Source organism: Chelonia mydas, chromosome 6 (assembly GCF_015237465.2).
Source record: "Chelonia mydas isolate rCheMyd1 chromosome 6, rCheMyd1.pri.v2, whole genome shotgun sequence".
NCBI classification, from domain to species: Eukaryota; Metazoa; Chordata; order Testudines; family Cheloniidae; genus Chelonia; species Chelonia mydas.
In genome coordinates, this window is record NC_051246.2 from 81600713 (window position 1) to 81619990 (window position 19278).

At 40.0% G+C, this 19278-nt stretch overlaps 1 long non-coding RNA gene across 1 annotated transcript in view; it reads right to left on the reverse strand.

Moving 5' to 3' along the window:
• Positions 1-221: 221 nt before the first annotated feature.
• Positions 222-19278, reverse strand: part of LOC122466212 — a 44615-nt gene continuing 25558 nt past the window's right edge. Inside the window, exons 3-4 of the long non-coding RNA XR_006291565.1 lie at positions 2552-2638; positions 222-1550 (exon numbers count right to left, since the gene is read on the reverse strand). This is a non-coding gene — a long non-coding RNA (uncharacterized LOC122466212). The remainder of the gene's footprint in view (positions 1551-2551; positions 2639-19278) is intronic.

A 19278-nucleotide genomic window follows, 5' to 3' on the forward strand; every position in this document is an offset into this window, starting at 1 on the left:
CCATATTTTTATAAGTGGAATGCCTCTGTCGAAGGTAATGCCATTATAGCCTGAAATACGTCAGCTCAGCTAACATATTCAGATCTGAACAACTCAACAATATCTTAAGGAATGCCATCAATAAAGACAGAAATTCTTGAGCCTGCAAGAGGCACCTCTGCACTTCTTGGTAAGATGCTTTAATAGCCTCATGAAATATTAATAGGACAGAGAGGTCACTTGTGGTTTTTAAAAATTACAGCAAAGAGTTCACATTTTTAATCCCCTTGAACCTTTAAGAAAATTAGTCAAATAATGTAATATTTTGTTATTGGAATGCACTGCATTCCAAGTAATAAACCAATAATGTTGCCATCAACCTTCAAAATAAAGAAGAGCTGCTAAACAAAAGGGGGTATATTTATTGCAAATCAGGAGAATCTACTGAGAAAGTGACCATCATCAGCTTGTTCTGCCAAGGATGACTTCAGTCCTTCATGAGATTTCTAGGAGATTGAAAGACTTTCATTGAGATGATCATTAATTATCCTGGGTATGCTCAAATCAAAGCTTAATTCTGAATGAACTGATGTTGAGTTCTAGGATATCAACTGTAAGAAAATGCATGCCATGGCTGGGAGTATAAGGAACAGGAAATTCAGATAAGTGCACTGGCTGACATTAATTAACATTAATTCAAAGCTGCATAGGAGGCCAATGGAAAGACTTATGAATTAGTGTAACATATGAATTCCATTGGGTATTAGTCAGACCACCCACTTGTACATTTGGGTTCAGTTGCAATCTAAAAAGCAATTTATCTGAAGGAGCTGAATAACAGCGGTAATCCTAGGGCTAGAAAATCAAAAATATGTGCCTTCAAATCTAATTTGGAGAGTGTAGACCTAAATCTGTGTTTTTAAGATGACAAAATGCAATCTGAATATATTATTCAGATTCTCTAAAGCTATTTTAAACCAACTTTGGAACTATTTAGTAACAAATAGTTAGATACTACAGTGCCATACAAATCCCTAAATCAGTTTACCTCTAAAACCTTGATTGTTTTATTTAATACTTGGTCAGTTACCATGGAAGCTCACAATGCTTTTTCCCTGCCACTTGCCTAGGCTGGTACATGTTTTTCTTCCTTTTTGCCAGTTTGTAATCCTGGTTTTTTTTTTTTTTTTTTTTAGTATAGAGGGGATTCCTAACCAGTACTGTTTAATTAGTATGTAAGCAGGCCCTAGTTCTTTCCAGTTCTCTCTGTACATTGCCAGAATGTATTGCCCTCCCAGCTGCTTCTGGTGATACTTTGAATTCATGCCTTCTGGGTAGTCCATACATGCTGAGGCATTATGGGATAGTAATACAGATTTTTTCCAGAGTGCAATATGCAAACAGGAAAGGTAAATGTGGATGCACAACCATGGTTGACATATTATGTTGTGAAAGAAATATCTTGCAGACACATGTTGTAAACTGGATACACACACACACACAGTGTAATACTTGGAGTGTCAAACCCAAGATTTCAGACATGGGATTCAGGTTTGATTGGCTCATCTGACCTGTATAAGAAGGAAAGGAAAACAGAATTATAATTAGTGCAGACTTGTTGGTTCAGTGAACAAAGTTTTAATTTTAGTTTTTAGCATAAAAAGGCTATTAAATTCAAGAATAGAAAGAATCAGAATAATCAGCAAGAGTGAAAATAAGCTCCTGAATAGTGAAGAAGAAATTCGAAACAGATCTGCTATTATGTTGCAAGTGAACTGAACCAAGGAGAAACATCTAAATATAATATAACCTTAGGGAACTCACAGTCCACAGAAGTTGTCAAAGTGAAATTGTAATTCAGAGCAACCCTTTCATTCTTCTTATAAGGCAAAGTACAAAATGCTTCCAAGAAGACAGTTCATGATCAATGAGGTCAAATGCCACTGTCGTGGGTAGTGAAATAATAATTTTTGGATTAATTACATTTAAAATCAGCTGACAGATGCTTGTCATTATTGGCATCAATGATATCATCAAAACTTAAAAATCTTGATTCTGAGTCACCACTGCGTTGTTCCAGTTTCATGACAGTGAATCGTCCAGGCCAGATCCTCTGCTGGTGTGAATCAACATAGCTCCATTGAATTGAGAGTCAATCTGGCTCTTTCACAGCAGTGGAGTTATACCAATGTCAGCCTAGAGTAATGCAATAGTGTAGCAGACATCCAGATATTGATTCTCTTCTCAAACAAGGGTAAAGTGGGAGTAACAACACTGAAACCACTGGTCAGCCCCCTATTGAGTAATAACTGTGGACATTCAGCATTTATGTAATGGGTGTCAGCTGTTTCCTTCACTCCCTTCCTGCTACAATTAACTACATTCTGATTTGCATGCACTCTTGGGCCATTCAGGAACAAGACATAGGCATCACTGTGGACAGATCAATTAAAACATCTGATCAAATCACAGAGATGGTCAAAAAAGCAAACAGGATGTTAAAGTGCATTTTTAAAAGGGATACAGAATACTGAAATTATAGTAAAGCTCTTAAATAAAGCAATATACATACTCATTTGGAATATGGTGTTCCAGTCTAGACACACTCATCTCAAGTCAGATATAGCAGAACTCAAAAAAGGAATCCTAAGAAGGGCAACTAGAATGGAAAAAGACATGGAAATACTTTGATATCAGGGAAAAAAGTGATAAAGATTAGGAGTATTTAGTATCAAGAGGAGAGAAATAAAAAGTGACATAATATAGATATCTTAAAATATGAATGAATGGTATAGAGAAAGGTCAGTTAGACACTAGTATTTAACCTCTCTGATAATATGTGAGCAGGAAGACACCCAATAAAATTAAAATTAACAAATTTTAACCATGCTAAAATAAAATACACTTTTACATTTGATGCATAATTAATTTATGGAACCTGCTGCTACAAGATGTTATTGAAGCAAACAGTTTATTAAGCTTTTTTTTAAAAAAAGCATTAGACATCTATACAAACAACAAGGACATGTGCAGTTATAGTAGACAGGATAAAAATGCACAAAGGCTATAACGCCTCATGCTTGAGATCATAATCCAACCAACAGACTTTCAATTGACTTGTGCTCATAATTCACTAGATGCTTTTTTAAATACCACCCTAAATGCCTAGTGTTAGTCATCTGAAATATATGGTATTGGCCAACCTGGGAAGAAATCAAGATTTTCTTGAATGTTTCAGTTATTTGAAATTTACCAGCTACTTTCTGCTGAAAATTCTTAGGAACAGATTCTTGGTCCTATAAAGATAGCTTTGAATTGCTACAGAGTAAAGCTGGCTGAACAATCAATGTGGGTTTCCTCACTTGATGTGAACCTTCTGATGGCATATGGCGCTGTAGCAGCTCCTTGTCTCTGGCATAGGATATGTGTCCAGAAAAAAGGAATTTTTACACTCCACCAATTTCTGGATGTTCAAACAATCCATTGGGGGCTGCTGGCAACCAGAGATACTGACAGCAGCCCAGAGGCTGCCCTACTTTATGCAGGGGCACATGCAAGTCAGCTCCAGAACTGACAAGACACAAAAGTGGCTTGACATGACCTTAGTTCCCATCCTGTGTTGAGTGCTGCCCTAGTGTGACAGAGGATCTATGTGTGTATGATTGTAATATATATATGTTATATACTCATCTGGAATATGGTGGCCTAAGTAGGTGTGAATGCCCAGGGTCAGCTCTAAGGCCATGTCTAACCAGGACCCTATCCCTACCAAGAATCATATAAACTCCTGCTCGACTCTCCACCCTGAACTAAGGATGCTCTAATGATCACAGCACAGGACAGGGTGCCAGGAGCACCAACCCCTAACCCCAGTTCTGTCACTTTGCCTCAGTTTCTCCATCTGTAGCATGGAGAGGAGGCTGGTCCAGTACACAGGGGCAACCCCTGCAGGTTGACTGGTGTGTGTCAAAGGCAAAGCACAGTGAGGGTGTCCATTCACATGCTGCCCCAGTCTGCTCCCAGGCAGGGAGCACCAAAATGCAGCAGGGAACCAGTTCCCAGGGGCGTGCCAATCACGATGCGGGCCCAAGGGGCTCTGGCACCAACCTCCAGAATTCTGGGTCCCTCTCCAAGCCCAACCCAGCACTCTCTGAGCTTTGCCTGTCACTTAAGGGGAGGCTCCTGCACGTCAGGTGGATCTGGAGGGGTTGGGGTAGGGGCAGACAGAGAAATGGCTTGTATTTTTGCCCGGTCTTAGAGACCAGGATTTTGTACTAATAGAAATGAATGTTATGCCCCTCTGGTGAGCTGGGGGTGAATCACAGGTATTTCTGTCCCCATTACCCATGAGATGGAGTTTGAAATCACGTCAGCCCAGTCACAATCTTGCATTCCTCCTCTGTCCACTCTCTCTAGAGCTGCCAGCATCAGTGCTGTGTGTCCCCTGGCTCTGAACCTGCACCCAACCCTGCCTGGGCAGGTCCCTCTGATCCAGGAGTGCCCCATGTCAGCATGGAGGGCCTCCTGCAGGACCCAGCCCCATCTGAGCACTTGGAACCCCCAGCACAGAGCAGGACCCCATCATTGCCAGCAGTGTCTGGGCTGTTTCAGCCACCTTCATTTTCATAGAATCATAGGACTGGAAGGAAGTATTACCTATTATTGGGGGGCCTGGTTGAGGGGGACTGGATTCCAGGAGGTTCTGAGCAACCAGCCTCTGAGAAACGAGGCTCCTTTAAGTAGCCTCCATTTGAGCCCCCCTCCAGAATCCCAAACCACCTTTGCAATCACAGCCTTGCTCTGGGAGGGCAGGCAGGAGAGGACTGGTGCCTCGTGCCGGGAGGATCCCGGAGGACACACACAAGTGAATATGGCTGAACAGCTCAGTAATAGCGACCATAATGTGATTAAATTTAATGGCTTTTGTGTGGGGTGGGGTGGGGTGGGGAAATGCCAAAGAAACCCACCACAGGAGCATTTAACTTCAAAAAGAGGAACTACTCAAAATGAGGAAGCACGTTAAAAATGGGAATTAAAAGTGAAATGCCTGCAAGCTGCACGGAGACTATTTAAAAACACCATGCTAGAGGCTCAATCTAAATGTATACCCCAAATTATAAAAAAACAGTAAGAGGATCATAGAAATGCCACCACAGCTAAACACCTGCGTAAAAGAGGAGGTTAGAGGCAAAAATGCATCCTTTAAAAATTGGAAGTCAAATCCTACTGGAGGATTAACGTCCATTGATGGACGTTAGCCTGGGTGGGCAGGGATGGTGTCCCTAGCCTCTGTTTGCTAGAAGCTGGGAAGCTTGACAAGATGGATCACTTGATGATTACCTGTTCATTCTGTTACCTTTCTGTTCATTGCCCTATGGGGCACTGGCCACTGTTGGAAGACAGGATACTGAGCTAGATGGACCTCTGGTCTGACCCAGTATGACTGTTCTTATAATATCTGTTAAAAACAAAGGCTCATAAAAACAGATCATGTGAGAGATTACAGTACACAGGAAAATAGAAGTATCACTCTTTTCCCACTCAGTCTCACAGGTTAATTGTTAATGAGAAACAAAAGCTTTTGAGATGGAATTGGCATCCAACACCAACCTCACAGATGGAAAGAAAGGCCAGCTTGGTTTGGTTATTAATTCATTAACTTTAAAAGTTTTATATACAATCATATATTCCAAAGGCACTTTACAAGACATAAACTTTGTTTCAATCATGTGTGGAAACTAAGTAATGTGCCTGAATGAAAATGTGACAACTGGCTCAAGAAATGTCTAATATAGTACAAACTTCTAAAGGCTTGCAATATTTGAGTGAAAAGAGAGAAGTAAGAGGAAATACACTCAGTCTTGTTAAAGGGCTTTCCCAATGTGCTGTAGCATGAAGGGATACTTTTAAACAGTTACTGTTAATTTAGAAAATGGTGTTAAACCAGTTGTGAGAGTTCAATTTGTTTCCAGGCAAACACCACTAATTTTCAGACAGTTGGCCAGTAACACTAAGATGAGCAAGTTCCAAGGAGTGAGGGCAAACTATCCTGATCATCTGAGAAGTGTCAGATAAGGTTATGCTGAGCATAGCCAGTCATAGAACCACCACATTTGGCATCCTTATTGATTATACAGGCACATGCCCCGTGTAGCAGCATGATATTGTTAACTGCTGCCCCTATAAATACAGAGGGTGTGAAACAGACCCTAAGCAGTGATACAGTTAAAATCAGCAACTCTCAGGCAAGGCATCAGCCAAGGATGGGGATTCACCCATCTGTATTTTATTTTTTGCACTTTTCCAATGAGCTACCATCCCATACAGGTGGTCAAAGTGATTGAGGACCTAAAAAGGTATTTGGGACACCAACTCATCCACTTCCTCCCCTCCCCTCCCCCACTAGGGACTCTAAGTAATAGAGAATATTTGCCTCTACTTAATTCTCTAAATACATTGAACCACTGTGTAGTCAGGAGCCTTTTTTCATTATCATTTCACAGTAGATCATGTATATACTGAAATTTCCTTCTCGCTGTTTTTTGTGTGTAATGTTAATCTGCTTCATTAGACTTTTGCAATGTATTTTGACCTATGACTGTTTGAAGTGTTTCCCTCTACATCTAGAAACATTTAGTTAATAAAAAACTTAAATAATATCAAAACTCTTCTACCTGATTGGCCATCTATACATATATAATGATGTGATGAACGTGCTAGGCGAAGACTACCAATACATTTGTCAGTTGCCTACAAAATGTGTGCTCATAAACATTTAGAATAATTTCATTTAGCCTGGGCAATTTTTTCCTGGAGTTGCAGGAATGAATTTGAGTTGAGCATTGGTATCAAAAAAGTACCAAGGTGGTAAAGAGCCCTGGAGCAGATTAATAAAAACAACCAACCCACAAAACCCTGGGAATTGACAACCCCAGTATGTTTCAAAAACAAAAGCAAGCAGTGCTGAATTTGTATTTGGGGGGAAAAAATGGATTTTGACTCGGAGAAAGTTTCTCCAGTGCACTCAGCAAAACAAGCACTGGGCAGAGTACGCAGCTGGTGGTAGGAGAAGAGGTGCTGACAAACTATATAGGGTTGGAGCAGAACCCAGCCACGTCATAAACGGGAGTTACTTTGGGCCTCACTCTAGTAACCAAAAACTATTCACCACTCTTTTATAGACCCATATGTCAAACAGACCATGTCATGGTTACCAAATCCACCCAATATAGCAGGCATGGAAGGAGATACAGGTATCTATGCAAAGTGGCATCTACCTTCTGTCCTGTATCATGTCATCAGTGTTCACATAATTTTAGACTCTGCAAAACCTGTATTGTGGACAATGTGTAAGAGGTAAACATGAAAAGCATGCTATATAATTGCCACAGTTTTGTTTTCTGTGTACTACAACCTGAAATTTGTAGGGGTCTACCGGACATAGCTGCCATCTTGTATTCATATCAGACGTAGCCTGCTACAAGGAGGCACACACTATTCTTTCCATATAAGAGTGAGATTTTCTAGGCACTTTAAAAATGCCACCCATCATCTACTAAGAATTTTTAAATTTAATTTGCAGTAATGTATCATGGAAAATTTTGCTTTGTTCGTTTTAGTAATAGCTTCCATACGGTGTTACGAATTATATTTAATTGGTCACGCACAGGAACTGCTGCGAATTATACCCGACAGGTCACGCACAGGAACTGCTGCGAATTATACCCGACAGGTCACGCACAGGAACTGCTGAGAATTATACCCGACAGGTCACGCACAGTTTGAGTCTAGGTTGAGGCACACGAAGAAAGTTCACAACTGCAGGGTTTCCAAAAATACTAAGTTTATTACGCTTGAGCGTGGTGCTTTCTTGCTAATTAGGAGGGGACCCCGCATGCAGGTTATACAAAAATTATATACTTTTTAGCAAAGCATGTTGCCTTTGTGCATTGGAAATTTTAGCCAATAGACAAACCTTTTTTTATTTATTATTTATTTTTGCTAAGTACATTTTTTTGTACTAAACCATTACTTTAACTACATTATATGGTTTTAAAGCAATGCATTAGTAACTTTTTTTATTAGGATGGGAGGCCTACATTAAGGCCAGGAGGCAGGGAGTTAGGAACAGACAAAGAACAGAAACCGGGAGTTAAAACAAGCTGGAGACAAGGGAGGGGGAGGATTTTTACAGGAATGCAGCATTTATGAAACACTTTTCCTGGTGCATGATGTGCTTGCTTTTAGACAATGGTGGGCCCCAAACCAAAATGGAGTTACATATGCTAACTTTTTCTTAACAATGGCAACAAACAGCAAAACTATTTGAAAAGTTCTGTAGCACCTCTGCACGCTCTGTAAAGTATTTGCAGAAAACTAGAGAAAGATCTGTCAGATAAACACACAGCATCTCATGATGAAGGGTCAAATGCAAGAACTGCCTATGGGCTTGCATGAACCAAGTGATAGCTTGAAAATGTGATTTCATTTTAGATGCTTGAGTTATTTTTGCAATAGAGGTCCCAATCCAGCAAAGCATTTAAGCATGTGCTTAAAGTATTTACTTTCATGCTTTGCTGAATCAAGACCAGACTGGTCAGTCAATAAGTTATGCAGGAATTGTTTTTACTTACTTTATCAGCATTTCATTATACTATCTTTTCTTTATTTAGCATGTATGTTATTCCTTTCATGTGTATGTGCCCAATGGAGAAATGTTAGAAAATGTAACTTGAGGACTGTTCTAAACAGTTAAAGAATAAATTGAGTTATTTTAAAATTCAAACTCAGCCATGCACCAATACTGAAGAGAGTTAATCATTTAAAAGAGAGTTTTGTTTTCTAAAAATTCTACTTGAACTAATTTGATCACTCATAAAATATGAAGAAAATGTATGATGTGAACCCATTTTGAAACAGCAATAAATAATCTAAAATTGTACCATAAAAAATTAGACAATTTGTCAGGAAGACATTTTAAATAGCATATTCCAGAAAGCCCATTTTGTATCACTAGACAAAATGCTCCAGTCTAATTTATTATAATCATTTTTATTATTAGAAGAGGTTGAAATGGTGAGTTTGAAAATAAATTCATACTTATCTTGAGGTTTAAGCCTTTCATTTGTCAATTCTTAGTTTTTTAAATTCATTGGTTGCTAAAAGAAATGAAATTATTCAAGCAAATGCTTTTCTTTATTCTTGTGTACCAGATTCTGTTACTTCTGACTATTGCCTAAACATACATACGGAACCTGTGAGATGGACCAAGATAAAAGAATAGCTCATCATGTTAGAAGTCAGATATGATGCTACTGCCTAATGTTCAAACCTGAAAGCACTGCACATTCATGTTATTTGATTCAAACCCCAGAGCACTGAACACAGTGATATTTCTGAATGTACCACAGTTATTAAAAGCTTTTGTTCCAAGTAACTTTGTTTCTGATCTATTGAGATGTGGAAAGTGTTCACTAACCCTCACATTTCCAATATTTTACATTAATTGTGGCATTCCAGGTTATGTAAATTAGACTTTATTGTGGAACATGCAGACATTGGTAAAATATGCATTCATTGTATTCCTTTCTCATACCATTTCAGACCTCCACAATACACTGCTTTTTAAACTATATATTGTGTTTTTAACAATACAAATATAATGTTTTTGTTCGTTTAGTGGGAAAGCCAATTGTACAGATGCTATTGAAAAGACCACACACATTGAAAAAGATGGGAGAATAAATCTACAAAAGGTCTCATGAGGAAAAACTGTAAGGTTATATCTCGATTTATGAATCTTTCACTGCAGCATCACACATTGCAAACAAACTGCTGGTATGCACTATTTCACAGAGCATGTAAAACATGTTTGTGGCTAAGAGCGTGATGACAGTTGTGTATGTTTATAATGCAGTCATCTGATGTGCCTATGGTATCTTTTGTTTGTTCTTACTTGTACTAACAAACATTTACACAGATCATTATCAGCTGCTAAGAATCTTGTGTAAATAGAATTTATGGTGTGGCATGACCCCACCTACCATAGAGACCACCTGCAACAGTCACCTTCAATGGGCATGCTAATGCTGATAGCCTAGGATGAAATCTCAGGAGCTGCACCAGGTTCTCAGCTATTGAAATGCACACCACCATAGATGAGGATGATTCCTAGCACTGTGCAAGATACGTTTTTGTGCAAGGCTCTCCCCAGTAACAATGGCAAAAGATTGATTAGCTGAGCTCTATTATGAAGGAGGGTGCACCAAACAGCTGGACAGAGAGCAAGCTGCATGCATCATAACATTCTACTAACCATAACATCCATACTAACCCACAGAGACCTTGCTACTAAGACTACAAAAAGAAGGATTCTGGGTGGACTCCTCCTGAAGGTCGAAACAGACTGGACTTCTACATAGAGTGCTTCCGCCGACGTGCACTGGCTGAAATTGTGGAAAAGCAGCATCACTTGCCCCATAACCTCAGCCGTGCAGAACACAATGCCATCCACAGCCTCAGAAACAACTCTGACATCATAATCAAAAAGGCTGACAAAGGAGGCGCTGTCATCACCATGAATAAGTCGGAATATGAACAAGAGACTGCTAGGCAGCTCTCCAACACCACTTTCTATAAGCCATTACCCTCTGATCCCACTGAGGGTTACCAAAAGAAACTACACCATCTGCTCAAGCAACTTCCCGAAAAAGCACAAGGACAAATCCGCACAGACACACCCCTGGAACCCCGACCAGGGGTAATCTGCTACCCTAGATCCATAAACCTGGAAATCCTGGTGCCCCATCATCTCAGGCATTGGCACCCTGACGGCAGGATTCTATGGCTATGTAGACTCCCTCCTTAGGCCCTATGCTACCAGCACTCCCAGCTATCTTCGAGATACCACTGACTTCCTGAGGAAACTACAATCCATCAGTGATCTTCCTGAAAACACCATCCTAGCCACTATGGATGTAGAAGCCCTCTACACCAACATTCTACACAAAGATGGACTACAAGCCGTCAGGAACAGTATCCCTGACAATGTCATGGCAAACCTGGTGGCTGAACTTTGTCCTCACCCATAACTATTTCACATTTGGGGACAATGTATACCTTCAAATCAGCGGCACTGCTATGGGTACCCGCATGGCCCCACAGTATGCCAACATTTTTATGGCTGACTTAGAACAACGCTTCCTCAACTCTCATCCCCTAACGCCCCTACTCTACTTGCGCTATATTGATGACATCTTCATCATCTGGACCCATGGAAAAGAAGCCCTTGAGGAATTCCACCATGATTTCAACAATTTCCATCCTACCATCAACCTCAGCCTGGTCCAGTCCACACAAGAGATCCACTTCCTGGACACTACAGTGCTCATAAGCGATTGTCACATAAACATCACCTTATATGGGAAACCTACTGACCGCTATGCCTACCTACATGCCTCCAGCTTTCATCCAGACCACACCACACAATGCATTGTCTACAGCCAAGCTCTACGATACAACCACATTTGCTCCAACCCTTCAGACAGAGACAAACACCTACAAAATCTCTATCAAGCATTCTTACAACTACAATACCCACCTGCTGAAGTGAAGAAACAGATTGACAGAGCCAGAAGAGTACCCAGAAGTTACCTACTACAGGACAGGCCCAACAAAGAAAATAACAGAACGCCACTAGCCATCACCTTCAGCCCCCAACTAAAACCTCTCAAACACAACATCAAGGATCTACAACCTATCCTGAGGGACAACCCATCGCTGTCACAGATCTTGGCAGACAGGCCAGTCCTTGCTTACAGACAGCCCCCCAACCTGAAGCAAATACTCACCACCAACCACACAACAGAACCACTAACAAAGCCCGTTGCCAACTGTGTCCACATATCTATTCAGGGGACACCATCATAGGGCCTAATCACATCAGCCACACTATCAGAGGCTCATTCACCTGCACATCTACCAATGTGATATATTGCCATCTTGTGCCAGCAATGCCCCTCTGCCATGTACATTGGTCAAACTGGACAGTCCCCACATAAAAGAATAAATGGACACAAATCAGACATCAATAATTATAACATTCAAAAACCAGTCGGAGAACACTTCAGTCTCTTTGGTCACTTGATTACAGATCTAAAAGTGGCAATTCAACAAAAAAACTTCAAAAACAGACTCCAATGAGAGACTGCTGAATTGGAATTAAATTGCAAACTGGATACAATTAACTTAGGCTTGAATAAAGACTGGGAGTGGATGTGTCATTACACAAAGTAAAACTATTTCCCCATGTTTATTACTCCCCCCCACACTTTTCTCAGATGTTCTTGTCAACTGCTGGAAATGGCCCACCTTGATTATCACTACAAAAGGTTTCTTCCCCCCCGCTTTCCTGCTTGTAATAGCTCACCTTACCTGATCACTCTCGTTACAGTGTGTATGGTAACACCCAGTGTTTCATGTTCTGTGTATATAAATCTCCCCACTGTATTTTCCACTGAATGCATCCGATGAAGTGAGCTGTAGCTCACAAAAGCTTATGCTCAAATAAATTTGTTAGTCTTTAAGGTGCCACAAGTACTCCTTTTCTTTTTGCGGATATTTTTGCGGATACAGACTAACACGGCTGCTACTCTGAATTCTAGGAACTGTACATTGTAAATTGAGATTCTTGTTTAAAAGGAAGAAACAAAAGTCAGATCCTCAGCTGGTATAAATTGTCAGATCCACTGAAGTCAGTTTACATTGGCTGGAGAACCTGGCTCACAATCTCTCTAACACTGGATTTTGGTTTGTAATCATGATTGTTCCTTATGAAATGAGTTTCAAGTAAGTATTTTCCAACCCAGAAAAAGTTTTTACATTCCTTTCAGTTCCATTTTTAGTACATTTCAAATTTATTATGACACATCTAGATTCTATAACTAAGAAGTGTAAGCTTTTCCATATAAACCCCTGTTTTTAGGGTTTCAAACTATAATGGGTTGAATATTGATATACTAATGGGTTATTCATTTGCTAAACATCTATTCTATAAAATTGCTTTTATTCATCAAGTTATTATAGGAATTAAACACATACATGGACAGATTGCACCATAATTTGTCAAAGGAGACATCCAGAAAAATACATATGCACCAGTTAATCTGCAAAACCCTGTATTTTTCCATATAAATGGAAAAGTGCGAATTCAAATTGTGTGGCTATATCTATAGCCTGCAACGAGCCCTTTCCCCCCCAGACATAAGTTTAGAGCTTTGTAAACAATGTAAGAATGTGGTTCTGCTCTGAAAACTGACTGTAAAAATAACAAGGGGATTCCCTGTGTAGTCTTTCAATAATTTACACATCAAATGGGCTTAGTTTACAAGTAAAAGGATGCCACTTCTAACTGCCAGTCCTGCAAACTGAGCCTAGGATCAGAAGGGTGGTATCCACAAAAGAACTTAAGTGCCTAAACCCCAGACTGAGGCACTTAAGTCCCACACTGAGATCCATGAAATTTCCACCAAACTCTGTAGGTGTCTAAACTCACTCAGTGCCTAAGTTTTTGCCTCTGGCATGTACACTGCAGCCTCACTCTCAGCATGTGGATACCTGTCTTCCACCTCAGCCCCAGATCAATTCATGAACCAGGGCAAGACAGGTCTCACTTGCCCAAGGGGTCCCATCCTGTAGGAATCCCCTGAGCACATGTACTGGATCAGGTCCAATTCAAAGTGGGCCCCAGGAAGAGGTGGTGCCGCCTTCCACCTTTATCACTGCTAGCCCAGAGGTTAGCACGCACACCTGGAATGTGGGAAACCCAGGATCAATTCAAAAAACTGTATTTCCCCTTCCATTCTTTAATAGGAATAACTGTAGGTTATTTTGCTGAGTCTACACTCTCTTGTAAGACCTCAAGTAACTGCATTTTAGATTTTAATTTCATAAATTCAAGCAAATTGGTCTAAAAGAGATTGAAAAGAATTATTTTAAGCAATTACTTTTAATGTTCTGAACTTGTCCCCTTTGGGCCAATTTAGTTAAATTTAGTTAAAGAGAAGTAACCACACTCTTCAAAGTGCCTTAAAGATAAGTGCATCCTTGGAAGTGTGATGGATATGTTAGGTATTGAAGAATAGAGAATTGTTGATCGTAAGTAAATGTAATTAGAAATCTTGGTACTTTGCATTGTTCTTTGATATAATTACTGAGCCTCAACTCTAGTCTGTGGTAATTGCTGGCAAGACTATTATGTGTGCAACACACACAATTGGTTGTGTCTACACTTAAGTGGTGAACTGTTGATTATATATTAATGTGGTTTTGGGTGAATTAATAAATTGTTGGTTGGTTAAGAATAAGCAAGTGTCCTGATTTGAGAAATACTGTTCAAGTTAAAAGTTTCCCTGAAAAGAACCCAGCATTAAAATAGTAAGTTAATGGTCCCTGGACTCAATAAAAATGACAGGTTTCAGAGTAACAGCCGTGTTAGTCTGTATTCGTAAAAAGAAAAGGAGTACTTGTGGCACCTTAGAGACTAACCAGCTGTAATCTCTAATGAGACTACAGCTGTAGCTCACGAAAGCTCATGCTCAAATAAACTGGTTAGTCTCTAAGGTGCCACAAGTACTCCTTTTCAATAAAAATGGGCTATCCTATTGGATTCTATTAAGTATGAGCAAACCTTGTTTGTTAGATTTCAGCTTTTAAATCTAACTGGCACTTTGGCGAATTCATAAATTGATTTCCTTTCACATTTACAAATAGAAGTAAAAATGTAAGTCCTGATTCCAGGGGTAGCCTTCCTAAGACCTTGAATGCCAACAGATGTTCTGCTTCATTCATGCTTCATATACAAAGCCAAAATAATATGAATGACTCTTAAGAGAAAGAAGGAAAGATGTCACACACATGATACACTGTTCTGTAAAAAGCTTTTTCTGATAGCAAGCAACACAATACTTCCTAAAACCCATTTTGTAAAATCAGGCCAACCTGATGGGTAAAATCACCAGCAGTAAGGCAACAGGTTGTTAGATGGAGATTAGGCAGTTTTTTATTGTCTTCCAGAGACCACTGAGGGTTGGAATTTTTGAAGAAATATTATCACTGGGTCCTGAGTGATGGGAGTCAGGCTCACAGACATGAACTGCTAACATGCATGGAACCCACATAAGTGTGTTCACACTGCCAATACCTTTCCTACAGACTGATATGCAACACATTGTGAATTCAAATGAGTTTAATACACATTCTCTTGATTAATGGAAAATGGCAGAGTGTAGGAGACTGAAACAGTTCGTGCTTTCCTTGATTAATTAATAAGGGACTCTCTTTTCCCAGCTTCAACTCATTATGCTAATGAAGTGTCATCAATTAAGGCTTTCCCCTGATTATTGAAACTGTCAGGTAGTGCTCAGTTAAAAAGCTGCATTCCTTTGCTGTCTTTGTGGAATTGCCATCACAGCTTTTTTACAAAATGCTACTTCTATTAGCCATTGTTTGTTCTACTTTCTCATTACTGTATCTTCCTCTTGACCTTGAGACCAGTGAATGTGGAATGCTCTGAATGAAACAGACAACACTATCGCTAGGAGTGTGGGTCAAGATAATGTGTTAACAGAAAGATAACTACCATTCTTCATTCATGATTTGTTCATTATTAATGGGCTGGTCAAAGATAAACCCAAGGAGAACATGTAACTTTTGGAAAACAATGCCATGCTGGCAGTCGGCACTTCTGGAAGATTAGAACAAGGTGGAAAGGATATGGTTTTAACCCTTGAAGACACTGGCCTTCAACAGACCGTTGGACGATAACTTGTTAGATGTGCATGATATAGATATTTCTATATCTATGTGCACAAAATCCAAATGATTTTGAGAACCTAGGAATATATTTTTACAAGGAAAATATTACAATATTTTCAGGGATATACCTTTTGTGATACATGTTTTGTTTTACTTAATTTGGAAGGTACAATAGAATTTGACCACCTTGAAAATTGTTATTTAAAAATTAAATCAAATTAAGTACTAGTCTTCATATTTTTTCCCATCCCTCTCCCTTCAGGTGGGAAGATCTCTCACATCCTGTCTCCCTCCCTATAGTGCTTTCCTATGGAAACTTCCCAAAGGAGGCTGGAAAGTGATAGTCTCATAATAAATAGTGAACTGAACATTATTGTGTGTTGTACAGTATGTAAATGATTGTACAGCATTCTCTATATTGTTTCTGTGCTCTGGACAGGGATTTTTCACTTCATACATAATTTATAACTGCCTTCAGTGATTCTGCACCCCAAGCTATAAAAACTTGAATTCTATTCCCCAGGTTATTCTATCCTCACACATTCCAGACACTTTTAATAGCTCTTAATGATCATTCAAAGCAGATTCAACCCTGAGGGGAAGTACATGGAAAAAAATATGTACTATTACAGCCAATAGTGAATGGCTGATTCTGTGTAGTATCAGAGGGGTAGCCATGTTAGTCTGTATCCACAGAAACAATGAGGAGTCAGGTGGCACCTTAAAGGCTAACAGACTTATTTGGGCATAAGCTTTCATGGGTAAAAAATAAGAAAAATATGGTATATCCCATTAGTAATTGTGGCAATACCCAGGGAACAATATGGGCTGATGAATAACTCAATTCTCCAACCTGGGGTGCCTTTTATACTGCTTTGCTGTGTAAGCCTCCACTCCTGGTCTGCTCAGACTCAGCCTCCAGCATGTAAGGTACTCCCCATTATGCAGTATGAGTGCTACAGTCAGCCACTCATGAATTACACTACAGAGTAACACCAGCAAATTTCCATTCCCAGACTTTCCCCCAGAAATGTGCCTCTTTCACTGCCCAGCACTCTCCTGGGACCATACAAGCTAATATATAATCTGTCATTTATTAATAGAAAATGATATGCACAAATCCTGTTATCCCAAATAGAGTTTCCCCAAACACTTCAATCCAATCACACTGGTTTAGATAAAACAATAAAATAAGTTTATTAACTACAAAAGATAGATTTTAAGTGACAACAAGTAACGAAGCATAAAAGTCAGAATTGGTGAAAAGAAAAGTAAAATGCAACTAATACTTAACAAGCTAAGTGAATTCAAAGCAAACATCCATCACCACTCATTCTAGCAGTCTTACTGGCTGAATTTTTTCAGTCAGGATCCCTCCCCCCATCCAGCGTTGCTTCCTGTATTCCTCAGGTGTTGTAAATGCCCTGGGTAAAGATAAATGGAGGAAAGATGTGGGGTCTTTGTTCTCCCTTCTTATAGTTTCCCTGTTCTTTGAAAAATCACCTCTAGCTGAGTTTCAGGAGAGAGAAAGTCTTTGTAGATGAGAACCTACAGCTGTTTCTTTGTCAAAATGTAAATCTTTGCCCATATCCTTTTTCCTGCCAAAGAATGGCCACTTTAGTTGATAGTCCATTTGATTTTGTTGACCCCTGGCTGAGGTGTTGACTAGCCTTTTGTGGCTATTTTTAAGACACTTTGTGGCTGTTTCTAGTAATATCATACAATAGAATCTGATAACTTTACATACAATGTTACCAAACATTTAACTAGGATAATAATGATAATCAAATTATGAGTTTTCAAACAATACCTCACAAGGCATACTTTGTATAAGATTTATCATAGTCCTATAAAAGGGGTGAACTTAGGGATACAGGCTGTCAGAATAGTATTTATGGAAACTGTAATCAGCCTGTTTGGCTGTTGAATGTTTGGTAATCAAACATTCTTAAAATATCATTTTTTGTGCTCTGGAGAAGGATTTCACCTCAGAGTTAAATCACATGCTGCACTGATAGTAGAGTTACCTATAGTATCAGTATGCAGTGAGACAGCACAGCTTATAGGTGCCTAAATCCCTTTGTGCCTAAATTGTGCATGCAGCCCATCAGGGTAATCCGATTGTGGGCCACGAGACATTTTGCTGACATTGACCGTCTGCAGATACACCCCCCCCCCCCAGCTCCCAGTGGCCGTGGTTCGCTGTTCCCAGCGAATGGGAGCTGCGGGAATGAACCCACTGAATGAACAGATTCAATGTACAATGTTGGAACTGATACTTTAGGTGCCTAATTCCAAAATTTAGATTCTGAAAACTCCAGTTGAGCTTCCACCTAAACTTGTAGGTGCCTACCTTCCCTCTGGTAAAGTCCTCAAGGCACCTACATTTCTCTGCTGGGTATGTGCAAAAGAATCTCAGTCCTGACAGCCAGCCCCTACCTCACGCTGGTATCCTCAAACTAGCTATTCCCCCATGCATATTGCCTGTGGGGCCCAATCCACTGGATGAGCTCAGAGGTCTCCTATTGAACCAAGTCCTCCACAAAACAATTATGAAGATGGTAACCATAACCATTAGCCCAGAGATTAGAGCACTTGAACATGGGACTCCCACATCCTGGGCAATCCCCATTCTACCTGTCTGGGCTGTGAATGTGGGTTGTCTCTTGCCTTCCAGTTGAGTGCCCTTTTATTCATTTTTTCTTGCCAAAAGACTAAGTATTTTATGAAATTAGAACAACTTCACCAGGAGAGGCTAAGAAAGCTTCCCCACAGAAAACCTCTTAACTCAGTGGTAAGGCCACTTTCCTGGGTGGTGGGAGACTTGGTTTCAAGTCTCTGCTCCAAATCAGGAAGGTCTCCCATATTCTGAGTGAGTACCCTAATCACTGGCTTTAAAGTTATATGGGAGGGTGACAACACCATCACCACTTTTGTGAGAAAGGGCTGACCTGGCTTAGGTATATAACTCCAGGAGAGGGTTCACAGCTGTGAATCTCAAGTGGGGTGGAGTCACCTCCAGTTAAGCACCTAACACACTTTGAAACCAGGATTTAGGCCCCACAATTCAGCTTGGTATTTCCCAGTGACAGGTCCTAGCTCAACATACTGGCTTTTGTGGATCCCATTCTCAGGTGCCTAACTCTTTTCCCCATGGACTATATAGAAAGCCTGGTGGCTTAGCTCCGGTCTGTGTAGTCTATTAGGTGGCAGAGTGCCTAAAAGTTAGGCATTGCAATGCTGTGTCTAAGTCCCCTTTGTAGATGTAGTCCAAAGTATCTCTCCAGTTCTCAAGAAGGGTAAGGAGTTGGGGGATAAGAATGAACCAGTGGTTCTGGCTCAAGTAATAAGCCTCTATTAGGCAACAGTTAATACCAGCCTATTATTTCTTTCATGGTACAATTCGTTTCTCTAAAGGACTTCCATTAAAAAAAAATCACTGGACATGCTCAGTAATATAGGCCCTGATCCTACAGAGGGACCAGC